Source organism: Scyliorhinus torazame, chromosome 21 (assembly GCF_047496885.1).
Source record: "Scyliorhinus torazame isolate Kashiwa2021f chromosome 21, sScyTor2.1, whole genome shotgun sequence".
Lineage (NCBI taxonomy): Eukaryota > Metazoa > Chordata > Chondrichthyes > Carcharhiniformes > Scyliorhinidae > Scyliorhinus > Scyliorhinus torazame.
The window spans coordinates 96,402,548-96,416,001 of NC_092727.1; the positions used below are offsets into that span (position 1 = coordinate 96,402,548).

The 13,454-nt window shown below is 41.2% G+C and overlaps 1 protein-coding gene across 3 annotated transcripts in view; it reads right to left on the bottom strand.

Moving 5' to 3' along the window:
* The window catches only part of spop (speckle type BTB/POZ protein), a 147,927-nt gene that overhangs the window by 110,509 nt on the left and 23,964 nt on the right, over window positions 1–13,454 (bottom strand). The gene's annotated exons all lie outside the window — the stretch shown is intronic.

A 13,454-nucleotide genomic window follows, 5' to 3' on the forward strand; every position in this document is an offset into this window, starting at 1 on the left:
GGCTGTGCTGAATACAGGTCAGGTGAGGTTAAGTGTATCTGAAGCTTAAAAGCGAAGGAATGGTGCACATGGCCAATAACTAGTCTAGTGCACCACAGCACCAATGCAGCACCCTGATAAGTTATTTACTTATTTAACAATTAAATTGATGCATTATAACTTATAAAAATGTCCTGTTTTCACACAACCACAGGCTTTTGGATGGCCGGAATTGAGACACTATACCCATACTTGCTTAGAAAAACAAAATTCGGGAGTTTCATTTCAATCTTGCAATGTTTAAAATGAAACTCAAAATCCTACCATGTTGTATTACAAAACAGGATTTCCACTTTTCCTGCACTAGAAACTGACGTTGACATAACCCAAGATCCTGTGAGTCCTAACAGCATTGCCAGCTTGTTTTCATAATTGCATTACTTTCCTATTTTAACCACTGTGGAAACATGCTGTACAAGTCCAAAACTACGATAGAACATATATTTTTTTAATTTAGAGTACACAATTCATTTTTGCCAATTAAGGGGTAATTTAGCAAGGCCAATCCACCTACCCTGCACATCGTTGGGTTGTGGGGGCGAAACCCACGCAAACACGGGAAGAAGGTGCAAATTCCACAAGGACAGTGGCCCAGAGCCGGGATCAAACCTGGGACGTCAGCACCGTGAGGCAGCAGTGCTAACACAATAGAATAATTGAAGGATGGATATTTAACCTACTAAATTTAATATTAAAGTTGGATGTCTTGTTTTTTTTATAAATTCCCAAACCCACAATGTTTGTATTTTAATCAACTATAAAGGCACAGAAGATGATTATTCAGCCATTGTATCTATATTAGCTCTTGGAAAGGACTATCCAGTTGGTCACATTCCCTTGTGCAAAAGCAAAATACTGCAGGTGCTGTAAAACAGAACCAAAAGCAGGAAACACTGAAAATATTCAGCAAGGTCGACAGTATCGTCTGTGGTGGAAGAAACAGTAAACGTTTCAGGTCAATAACCTTTCATCAGAACATTAACTCAGTTTCTTTCCCCACAGATGCCACCAGACATCTGCTGAGTACATAACAGCATTTTCTGCTTTCAATTCCATTTACCTAGTTTTTCCCCAGAACCCTGTTTTTTTTCTTTGCTTCAAGTATTTATCAAATACCCTGCTGAAAGTTATTATTGATTCTGCTTTCATCACCCGTTCAGGCAGTGCATTGCAGACATAAGATGCAGCATAAGAAAAACAGATAAAGGTAACCATTGATAAGAAATCGGAATCCCAGAGAGATCAATATTGGGGACCGTTTTAGTATGGACATTTCCTCTTCCCTTTCAACTCCATCCCCCCATACTACTTAAAGAGTCTGTTGAACATCGCAAAATGCAGTCTTGAAACCTGCCTAATACTTGTAATTACAGAGTAGAACGCCACTCGTCAGGTGCACAGCACAGATATATGCTGGTTTAGCACAGTGGGCTAAACTGCTGGCTTGTAATGCAACCAAGGCCAGCAGTGCAGGTTCAATTCCCATACCAGCCTCCCCGAACAGGTGCTGGAATGTGGCTACTAGGGTTTTTTCACAGTAACTTCATTGAAGCCTCCTTGTGACAATAGGCTATTATTATTATGTATGTCAATGTAAAGCTTGTTTTACGCAAAACCAGAGTCAATAGCATCAGCAGGGATAAAGATTACTGCTTTGCATAACAAAATGATTCACTTAAGAATTTGAATAATACTTTCCAAGGGCATCATTTTCTACAAAAGGAAAATTATATCACTTTCTCGAAAGTCAACTCAATCCGTAAAGTTTACAAGTGACCTGTTGAGACATTTCTGCCTTTTCATAGTCAGAAAACAAGTAACCTGGAGAATAAAGCACTTCGTCCTTCCGAAGACAAAAATAGCATTTCTCTCTTTTCATAACATGAAGGAGTCAAGACAAAATACTTTCAACATTCCTTAGCATAATGCCGAACCAACATGCCAGACTACATTTTTCAAAATATTTAGGTGATAGAAACAAGTTAACATTTTATCAGTTTCAGACATGCCAGTGGAATTTTTTTCCCCGCACTGCAAATATTGCCTTAAATACTAACCCAACAGGTCAAGATTACAATTCGGCACAGGCGACTAATGCAGGCATGTCCAAAGGGTGGTGTATATCCAAATTGATTAAGTTTCATAGATAGAATTTACAGTGCAGAAGGAGGCCATTCGGCCCATCGAGTCTGCACCGGCTCTTGGAAAGAGCACCCTACCCAAGGTCAACACGCCACCCTATCCCCATAACCCAGTAACCCCACCCAACACTAAGGGCAATCTTGCAGTCAATTGTAAAGAGAAACAGGTAAGAGAGCATAGCTTAAAACTAGCGTGTGAAATAAAGGTAGTAACCCGTTGAAGTAGTTCACTTAGATTGTCATTCTTAAATTTAAAGTGGTAAAACACAGGGATGGTGGGAAGAAGTTCTAGATTATCAAAATAATTGAGATCTCCAAGAAGTCATTAATTCCAATTTGCAATACGGTGACCAGACATCCTGATTTTACTACTACTTCCCCGATGTCCTGACTATGTGCTCAAAATAACTCAATTTCCAGGTTTGCAGATTTTCCCTCTCCTTTCCATACAACCTCAGCTTCTCTTCACTTCCTCTCCCCTTTATCTCGCGCTTCGTTTAGTAACCCCCAAAAAAAACCCTCTTGCGCAGCATTGCAGCCTGAATTGGAATGACTGCCTACTCAACGATCATTAAGTGGCTGGGCTGGGACACTTCCGCATGCAGAGAAACTCTTCTCGATGGCAGATTTTCTTCCCCAAAATGGTCCTCAATGAGACAGCTCTAATTGTGAAACTTTTGTGTTCGTCTGTCTGTTTTCCAGCACTGTCGTCAGCTGCATTAACTTTATTTACACCTACCACGAAGGCATGGGTGGATGGGAGGGCGATTGGCAGCAGTATGGGCCATTCACAAAGGACAACCAATGAGATCAGATTATCCAGGGTTCATTGATCAGGGTATCATTTGTTCAACCAATGACTTAGTGTTGCCAACTCTGGCTGGACATATTCAAGGAGATGTCATCATTTGACTTCCCATCGTAAACCAGTTCTCCCAAAGTTAAGAGGGCTGCACAGTGGTTAGCACTGTTGCCTCACAGCGCCAGAGACCCAGGTTCAAATCCGGTCTTGGGTCACTGTCCGTGTGGAGTTGCACATTCGAGTGTCTTCGTGGGTTTCCCCCGGGTGCTCCGGTTTACTCCCACAGTCCCGAGATGTGCAGGTTAGGTGGATTGGCCATGCTAAATTTCCCCTTAGCACCGTGGGATGTGTAGGTTAGATTATGGGATTACAGGTGTAGGGCAGAGTGGATCAGTGCAGATTCGATCGACCGAATGGCCTCCAGGATTCTATGAATTTTGAATGCCAGGTTATTCCAGTTTTCCGGTCAAATCAAAAATCAAAAAAATGCAAACAGTACAAGAGAGCTCCTCACAGCATATAACAGAAAGGAAGCAATACAGACTACATTTGAAAAGTTATTTGCTCCAAGTTTATCCAACTACTGGAAGAGTGTATGAGGTTTCAGTAACAATCTAGCAGCACATCACTAGAAACATTGGGATGACAGAACTCAAAAAGGGCATGTGTAAATGGGTATATTCATCAGAGATAAGGTGTCTGAAGGTTTATATGATTGCGACATTTCAAATAAAAAAGAATATTGACAGATGAGGAATTAATTGGCTGTCCCCTTCTGTAGACCAAGAGAGGATATCATAAAATTCCAGTTAAGCTAGTTAAAAGCAAATCCAAAAATAAGTTTCCCTACAAATGGCTAATAGAATGAAGAAACCGCTCCAAAAGACCACAGATGCAAAGTTAATTAAGACAGCTAAAAAGGAGATAAATAGTTAATTGGAAAATAAGTGCATTAAGGGATTATGGAGAAAAGGCAGAGAATTACAATTAAAAAGATACAAGCTCCATGGTGAAAACATGTAGCAGGTTCAATGGACTTAATGGCGTCCTGTACCTCGTGCTTATCTTCCTCACTGACTAATTCACTTCTTAACAAGCTTTAAAAGCGGTGTTGCTCAAGTAGAAACATTGGTTGTGTTCCACTGACAGCCTCAGCCAGTCATGAATCAGGTAAAGATCTTCAAAACAGCAACAAGCTCAGCAAATTCAGCATTTGAGGGTGCCAAACATGTCCAGTGAAAAACAGCACTAAGGTGTGATCTTGTAAGTAAATAAAATTTTAGTACCTTTAATAGCTACTTAATTTACTGAAAATAACACAAGAGGACAACAAAAGGCACATGTTTACTACACGTTTAGTCTGACAAAATCTACTTCAGACTTGAATAATATGACACTAATTAAAACCCAGACCTAGCTCATGAGGACTAAACAATCCAAAAGGTAAATTTCATCACCTGCCAGATCTATAAGGTTCAGCCCATAGATTGAGGTTACAGTTGCTTTAATGTTTCTTCTAGTATTTATTGCAAAAGGACTGGAGTATAAAAGTAGAGACACGTTATTGCAATTATATAGGGTGTTGGTGAGACCACATCTGGAGTAGTGTGTCGTTTTGGTCTCCTTATTTGAGGATGGATGGGGTGGCATTGGAGGCAGTTCAGAGGTGGTTCACCAGATTGATTCGGAGGATGAAAAAGTTGATGTATGAGGAGAAATTAAACAGTTGGGGCTTATACTTGGTGGAGTTCAAAAGAATGAGGGGGGATCTGATTGAAGTACATAAAATACAAAAAGAGATTGCTAAAGTAAACACAGACCAAATGATTCCCGTTAGGAGGGAATCTAGAACGAGATGTCATATAGGTTGAGAGGCAGTAGATTTAAAACTGAGATGCGGAGGAACTACTTCTTTCAGAGGGTGGTGAATTTGTGGCACTCGCTGCCCCCTAGTGCGGCGGAATCTGAATCATTAAATAGTTTCAAGAAGGAGATAGGTATATTTCTGATTTTTAAAATGGGTGAAACGGATATGGGGAACAGGTATGGTGGTGGAGTTGAGACCAGGAAGAGATCAGCCATGATCTGATTGAATGGCGGAGCAGGCTTGAAGGGCTGAATTGCCTACTTCTGTTCCTATGTTCTTTTACTTCACCGTGAATGTAACTGTAAATTGAATTAAATAACTCTTACCCATAGCCCCATCTGCTTAGCTATTCAATCTAGATTCATGTTCCCTCCAAATAGTTAATTGAGTAATTGTAATGTGAATATATCTGAGACAATGCTAATCTCAGCATTGACAATTACTTAATATATGTGCAAATAAAAATCAAAAAGTTGTTATATATTTATATCACTTCATCCTTTCAGTACACTAATCCTCAGAAAGACATTACATTTCCTGCAGAAAATAAATATACTGCTACTGTGTCTTTCTAGCATTGTATTTATATTTCCAGCATCCACAGTATTTTATTATTAATATACGATATTATCCTAACTATGATGATCAGTTGTGGTTATGTTGCTCCAAGTGCAATATTTAATGCATCCTGACATATAATTTGAAGCTCCACAGTCCTGCAGGCTTTTAGGTCAGGTTTTAGTCAGTCATAAAGTTTTACAGCACAGAAAGAGGCCCTTCGACCCATCACATCTGCGCAGACCATCAAGCATTTATTTTAATCCCATTTTCCAGCACTCCGTCCGGACTCTGCAATACTACTAGATCAAATGATCTGATATGATGTACCTCACCATAATATGTTATTAAGCTACTCTTGCTCAAATTTACAATAGAGGGAGAGAGGCCTCCAACTCAACTTAGCCATTGGTGCACGTCAGGACCCTGAGTAAGTCCCAACAACACAGATCCACGATACCTACGCGAGAAGCTTAAAGTTCCGATTGTTGGTTTTACAATGTGCGGACTGCTCCTTGATTGCATTGATAGTGGAATCAGGATTCGAGGACCACAGAGACGTTGAGCTGTTTTGCACACCCCCTCCCGCATCCCCTCCTCCTGATGCACCACAGAAGAGTCCGCATCAGCATTTTTGGAGAATGCAAGGGGAGATGATCATTTTCATGGGGCAAGGAAGCGGAATGCAGGGGACTAAACATTGCAGGTGTGAGGGAGGGGTTTGAACAGTCAAAGTCAGTGAGGGAGAAAAACAGTGTTGGGTATGGTGGGAAGCGAAGGATGGTTAGCACTGTCAGTGGGGTGAGGCTTTGCATTTTTAGAGAATGACAGCTCCATGTAAAACAATGAGTTAAGACACATGTCTTCAGTTCATGACGAGAGAAGGGGATCTGCCTGTGCTGGAATTATCCCTGCTGGAGCCAGCATTAGAAGGCGCAAAGGCTCCAGCATAAAAAGCTAAGTAGAAAGATTAAATTGCAGTATTTGAAGTAGTCCTAGACACAAAAACTAGCAGTTAAGTGCTCCCAAATCATTTACTGTATTTAACAGCTGTGGTAATACATTGGCAGATTAACGATTTACAGCTGTGCAGTGCATGGTTATTGTTTTTGTTGGAACAACGACCAGAATAAAAATGGTACAAACACCAACTGAAATGATGACATTGTCCCTTGCTTTATCTAACTGTGGGTCAGCAGGACCACAAACAACCAACGGACTGATGTACTGCAACACCAACAAAATCTAAACTTCCTTGGTATACTTTTAAAATTTCCACTGTAGGCTACCAACTCAAAAGAACTTATTTGAATTATTGTCTAACTTTGCAACTTAAGCATAAATGTGTTTTCTGAGTAAAGCTCCCCCTCCCCCGCCCACCCCCACTCACCCCAATTTTGATAGTAGATTTATTTACAAGTCTGCAAATAACCATACCTGGTTATGTGAAGGAAGTTTGTTTAGTGTGTTTTATATACCTATTGTTGGCAATAAGATTTTTAGTGCCCAGCTTAGTTAATTCACAGATCTACCCCTCATCAGCAATGTTAAAACTACTTTTTCTTTGCATGAGATACCAGTCACCCATAACAATAATTTGGGGGGATTAAGTTTATTTTATTTCACAAGTAAATGCAGGCCCAGTACGGTTTGCACATTCTATAACTATCTCCTTACACAACAATGCCACCGGTAGGATTTTTAAAAAAAAAATAAACTTAAAAAGAACATGCTGGACGATGCAATTTCTTTAATATCACATTAAGATATAAATTAATTCAATCTGTCACTTTCGCTTCGAGCCCAGGAAGGACTTTCTAATAAGAGTCTTGTTTCCTGAATGAATACCAATCACGTTGCAAATCTGTTATAATTTCCAATAACAAGGATTGACTTAAAAACTGCAGGTGAAGCAAGAGAGATGAAGATTTAAGGCAGCACAGTGGCGCAGTGGATAGAACTGCTGCCTCACGGCGCCGAGGTCCCAGGTTCGATCCCGCTCTGGGTCACCGTCCGTATGGAGTTTGCACATTCTCCCCGTGTTTGCGTGGGTTTCGCCCCCACAACCCAAAGATGTGCAGGGTAGGTGGATTGGCCACGCTAAATTGCCCCTTAATTGGAAAAAATGAATTGGGTACTCTAAATTTACATTTTTTTAAAAAAGAGATGAAGCTTTGGAGCTCATAGATCATTTCTAATAACAATAAGGGTAAAACAGTAATGGTTACAACTGGGAATAATGATAACATCCAAATCACAATATATGTCAGAAGATATATTTAGTATTGAAAGAAAATTTAACAAAATAAAAATAAAAATATTAGTTCCAAATTAGCTTCAAAAGGTTAATGAAAATAATTCGCCGAACTACAGCTTTACAATGCCCCAGTAAATTATTTATTTATAGTACATTGATAGGCAGCACGGTAGCACAAATGGATAGCACTGTGGCTTCACAGCGCCAGGGTCCCAGGTTCGATTCCCCGCTGGGTCACTGTCTGTGCGGAGTCTGCACGTTCTCCCCGTGTCTGCGTGGGTTTCCTCCTGGTGCTCCGGTTTCCTCCCACAGTCCAAAGACGTGCAGGTTAGTGGATTGGCCATGCTAAATTGTCCTTAGTGACCAAAAAGGTGAGGAGGGGTTATTGGGTTACGGGGATAGGGTGGAAGTGAGGGCTTAAGTGGGTCGGTGCAGACTCGATGGGCTGAATGGCCTCCTTCTGCACTGTATGTTCTATGTTACATTGATAGTACAGAACTGGAGTATCGTTAAAAAAATACATTTTCTCAAAGCTTTCTGTCTTGCACTCATCAGGACAATCACAAGAATACCAACGTTTATATTGCCCGAGAAAGAGTGCTGATTGGTTGGTACGTAGACTGATGGGTAGCGGTGTTGCCATGGAAAATGCACCAAAGTGATGGTGCTTTATGCCCCATCTTGTCCATGACCAGTTCTACACAGCATGAATTGACCAAATGGTTGGGTAAATAGGTATAATCAATTTTCAACAAGTTTTCCAGATACATGGTGAAGGATTCCTTCACATTTGCAAAGACCATACAGACCTTGAAAATAATCCTGCATCGATGTGATCATTTGATATTGCTAGCCGATTCATCAATGTTGCACTTAAGGAAGCCATAGATATTTGTACTGTAGCACTACATCCTGGCAATCTAGACCAGCTACCATTGCATAAATCAGTATTCATTGAGCTTATGAACTCAGCAACTCGCACATTTGAGTTCAGCTTTAAATACACTAAGTTTGCCTAAATCCTTTCCTTGGATTGCCACCTTCCATGAGGTTTGAACATTCCACGAGGTTTGAACATTCCATTGATCCCATGAGAAATGGCATTGGGAGTCTGGATCCTTCCTGGCAGGGTCACCCATGACAGTAAGGTGGGAGAGGTATCAGACAAGGCCCAATCCAAAACAAGTCCTCAAGGGCATATCAGATGGAAGAGCTAGAAAGGGTACCCTAAAAATAGTCTGTTCCATCCCCAACCTGGCTGAAAAACTGCATCCAGCCAGCTCAAGTACATGTCAGAAAATCAAATGTATAACCTTAACCAACCCGGAGCAAGATCCGGTCTCTCCCGCCATCAAGATCAACGGGGGAACCCTATCAACGGGGAACCATTTCCTCTACATGGGGAGCCACCATTTACCCAAGACTGACATTGATGCGGAGATTCAACATCGTATCCAATCAGCGAGCGCCTCCTTCGGACGCCCAAGACCCAAGAGTCATTGACGATCAAGACATTCATGCTGACACCAATATCCAAGTGTACAAGGCAGCTGTTCTCACAATTCTTCTAAATGGCTCAGAAACCTGTATACAGACACCACCTCAAGGCCGTGGAGAGGGTCCATCAACGCTGTCCGAGACGGATTCTCCATATCAGTTGGGAGGACAGGGGTACTAACATCAGCAACTTGAAGGAGTCAAGAGCACCAACATCAAGGCCACGATCATTCAAAACCAACTCTGCTGGGCCTGCCATGTACTTTGGATGTCAAGAGTCCTGACTGCCAAAGAAAATCTTCTTTGCAGCTCAAGGAAGGCTCCTGACAAGAGGACAAAGGAAGCGCTTCAAAGACACTTTGAAGGTTTAAACCAATAAAGGTAACACAGATGTCAATGCCTGGGAGACCCTTGCTCATATTAATCCCTGCCCAGACCTCAACAGTGGCTAGGATACTGGACCGAAACACCAATATTTTAGTTTATTTGTTAAGACTATGCAGAAAGAATGATTTGCTCCAGAAGTAATTAACGTGAAGAAATAGGGCTCTTTAAACTTTATTAATACAATATCAAACTTTTAAACTTCATACCCAAAAAGAACAGCTTACAATTATGCTATTAAACAACAAGAAATATACAGCTCTTAATCTGTCTTAAAATCAGCATGGCATGCAGCAATATGATTTAACTCCTGCTAGTTAGTACCCCTTCAGACACTGGCTGAATGCCTTTAAAGAAAACTGGTTCTCCTGGTGTGTTTCAGATTCTCTCTTGTCCCCAGACAAGACTGCTCTGGTTTAAATATTATTTCTGTTTTATAACTACTGCAAGAGAATTGTAGACTTGTGTCAGACAGACAGACTTCACCTCTTCCCTCTCCAAAGCCTTCTACAAAACCTTCACCACAAGTCTGTCTAAATCTTTCTCAAAATGTCTCTCTACATCCCTTGGCTCCCCCCAGCAATTACTTCATCTTCCCAAGGTAAAAGAAAAATTGCCTCTGCAGCCTGAAGTACATTAACTCCCCAGGGACTTGCCCCAGTCAAACCACAGTACATTAACCCAGACTGAAAAACCACAATCCTTTGATCAATTTCATCTTTTGGCTCTTAGAAGCTCTCAGGCCTTCACAAGTTTTTAACAATATGACCACTGCAGTCAAGCATACTATAACCTCAGGTTTTTAATCCTTACATTAAACCAATATTTAGACACCAATATTCCTAAAATCCTCCATTCATCATACTCAGAAGAGACCTACTTGGAGGAACCTCCTGATTAAAGGAACACAATTCTTTGAGGACACCCAACGGCAAGAAGAGGCCCGTAAAATGAGCCTGAGAGAGGAACATCAGCGATCTAGCGTCCAAGGACTGATCCCACCTCCCAGAAAAAAACGTCAATTGTACAGTCAAAGAGCGGCTTTAGGATTTGGCTCAAAGCAAGGACCAACAGAACCCATGAACAAGCACAGAGTTTCTTAGGTGGCAATCATACTAGTTAGCGAGTGATCGTTGAAGAAGTATGCCCAAATAGGACCCCCTCCCCCCAGGCTCAGTTCTCGGAAACATCTTTGTTGAGTCCCATGAGAAACAGGTCTTTGATGGAAGGAAACCGAATATCCTACTACCCTTATAAGTTTGCCATATTTAAATCCATAGCAATATGTAATGATTTCTTTGCATGTCTTAATGTGCTTCATCCTGTGCTTAAATTCATCGTTGAAATGGAGCAGTCAAATAAATTCCCTTTCTTTGATGCGCTGGTTGATGAATCTGCCAGGGTTTGTCTACCGCAAGCTTACATTCTCTCGTCAATACATGCTTTGGGGTTCTTGAAGTTACACACAAAATAAGATTGCCCTCATCAGCAACTTCATAGGACCCAAGTTACTTGCTCACCATGCAAGCTTGATACTCAAAAGACATTCTATGGGATAATAACTACTCTGGTCAGATCCTTACGCACAAACTCTTGAGTACAAACTCATGAAAAACCCAAAGACTGTCACTTTAAACTCTGAGATGTGCCAGTCTACCGCAGATTACCCTGGAAGGGCACGATGTCTTGAAAATTTGAACAAGTGGAGGGAGCTGTTTCACACTGCTTCTATGCAGTAGCAAAACGAGTGGTATCCGCCAATAACAAGATATCTCGCATCACACAAATGAGTAACGTGGTATATGAATGTCACTGCCAGTGATATGCTAAATATATGTCCCAAAGACTGGCGGACTGTATCAAACAACATGTTCCAGCCGCTGCTCACAACAGGAAAGGTACGGACCATACCCAACCAGCCTGTGCTTGTAGAACTCAAAAGCAATGTCCAACATTAGATGTGATTCTGGAGAGTGCCAAGGTGGCACGGTGGTTAGCACTGCCTCAAGATGCCGAGGACCTGGGTTTGATCCCGGCCCTAGGTCACTGTGGAGTTTGCAAATTCTCCCCGTGTCTACATGGGTCTCACCCCCACAACCCAAGATGTGCAGGGTAGGTGGATTGGCCACGCTAAATTGCCCCTTACAAAAATGTGATTCTTTGATTGGACCCATGTGCTAAATAATTCTCAGTGTACTTAAAATTACACTAACAGCCAATTTAAGATAGTCAGTCGGGTGGTGCACGTGCGCGCACTGGAGGCTACATGCATTAATACACCGGGCCCTGTTCTTCACAAACAGAACGCACATGTGTGCACATTTTGTTTTAACTTAAACAGGCACAGTAAGCAATAGCCATTCGCTAGTTCATTCCTCAGTGCAATGGCTTGACCAGAGTCAAGCTACTAGGTTTAAACTTTAAAACAATGCTTGGCGGTTAACTGACAGTCATTATAACTGGTGCATTGTCCATGGAAACACCTCTACCAATCACAGTCCACTTGCCCACTAATCAGCACTCTTATCTCATACTGTATAAAGTTGTTGTTTCTCCTGACATTGGTATTCCTGCGAATGTCCTGATGAGTGCAAGACAAAAAGCTTCAACAAAATTTAATTTTTTCAGCAATACTCAAATTATTTATTGGAAAAAAAACCAAATCTAACTTATAGCTATATTGCATTTAATATATGTACCATAGTGTAGCATCATGCCACAGTACCAACACTGGAAAGCACCAAAAGCACAGTTGTGAAGTTCATCAGCGCAGGCGTGAAAGATGCTGCAAATCATTCAATACAATTGAGCACATCTTCAATCATCTTGACTTGACAAGCCAGTGGAAACAGATGTGCAAAACCGAAAATGGGGTTAACCAAGCATAAGCCATCTCCACTGTAATAAATGCACGCGCACGTGTTTTTTGTGTGCACTCCTTACCAACTCCCTCACACAACCCATTCTATCCCAAAAATATTTACCCACAAACTACAATATATTGTAGGCGACACAAACAAAACAAAGAAGAATACAACCTCCCACTTATCGTGGAAAGACATGCAGATATGTAATCGAGCTCCACAGCCACGCTGAAATGTACAAAAGATTATATTGCACATACACAGAGAAGGCCATCTTCAATAGAGAAGACGATGTTCGATAAAGAAGGGAAGCGGTCGACAACCATGTGTCTTCATTACTGTAGTCTCCCATGTGGTGTCTTATCAAAGGTCTTTGAGTATGTATGTGTGCATCATCCATCTCTACACTCTTGATCTGCAGTGAAGAATGAATTAGTCAAATAGGAGGTGCCCTTTTGATATAGGGCATGGCTACAGTTGGGGGAATAAGGGCCAAGAAGCTGTTCAGTAGTTCAGTACAGAAACATAACATTTATGTAGAATGGAACTATCAGATCAAAGACATCTTTGATTCTATCCTGACCTGTGGCATGAGGTACTTAGCAGTTTTCAATTATTTTCATCTGCATTCAGATTTGGCAACATGTTCATGAGCCAAGTTCAAGCATTCATACAACTAAATCCAACTGTTTTATACCAAGTCAGCACATGGACTCAGGATTATAAACCTGCCACCATACAGAAACTGCATTTGATACTATAAACACTGGATTCATCAGTATCCCATAACCCAAATTCAAACAAGGCCTTAATGGATCCAGATAGGATAGGATAACAACAGGAAGTGTCCTTGGGCAGGGATGGACAGCCAGGATTCTTGCTCCCAATAATTCCTGAGGAACCGCTTACTGATTTGAAATTATGCTTTGTTCAGATAACTATTTCAATTGTCAAAGATTACATTTTTTAATTCACAGAATGTGGATATCACATTCAAAGGTAGCGTTTACTACCCATCCCTATTTGCCCTCGGGAAGGTGGCGAT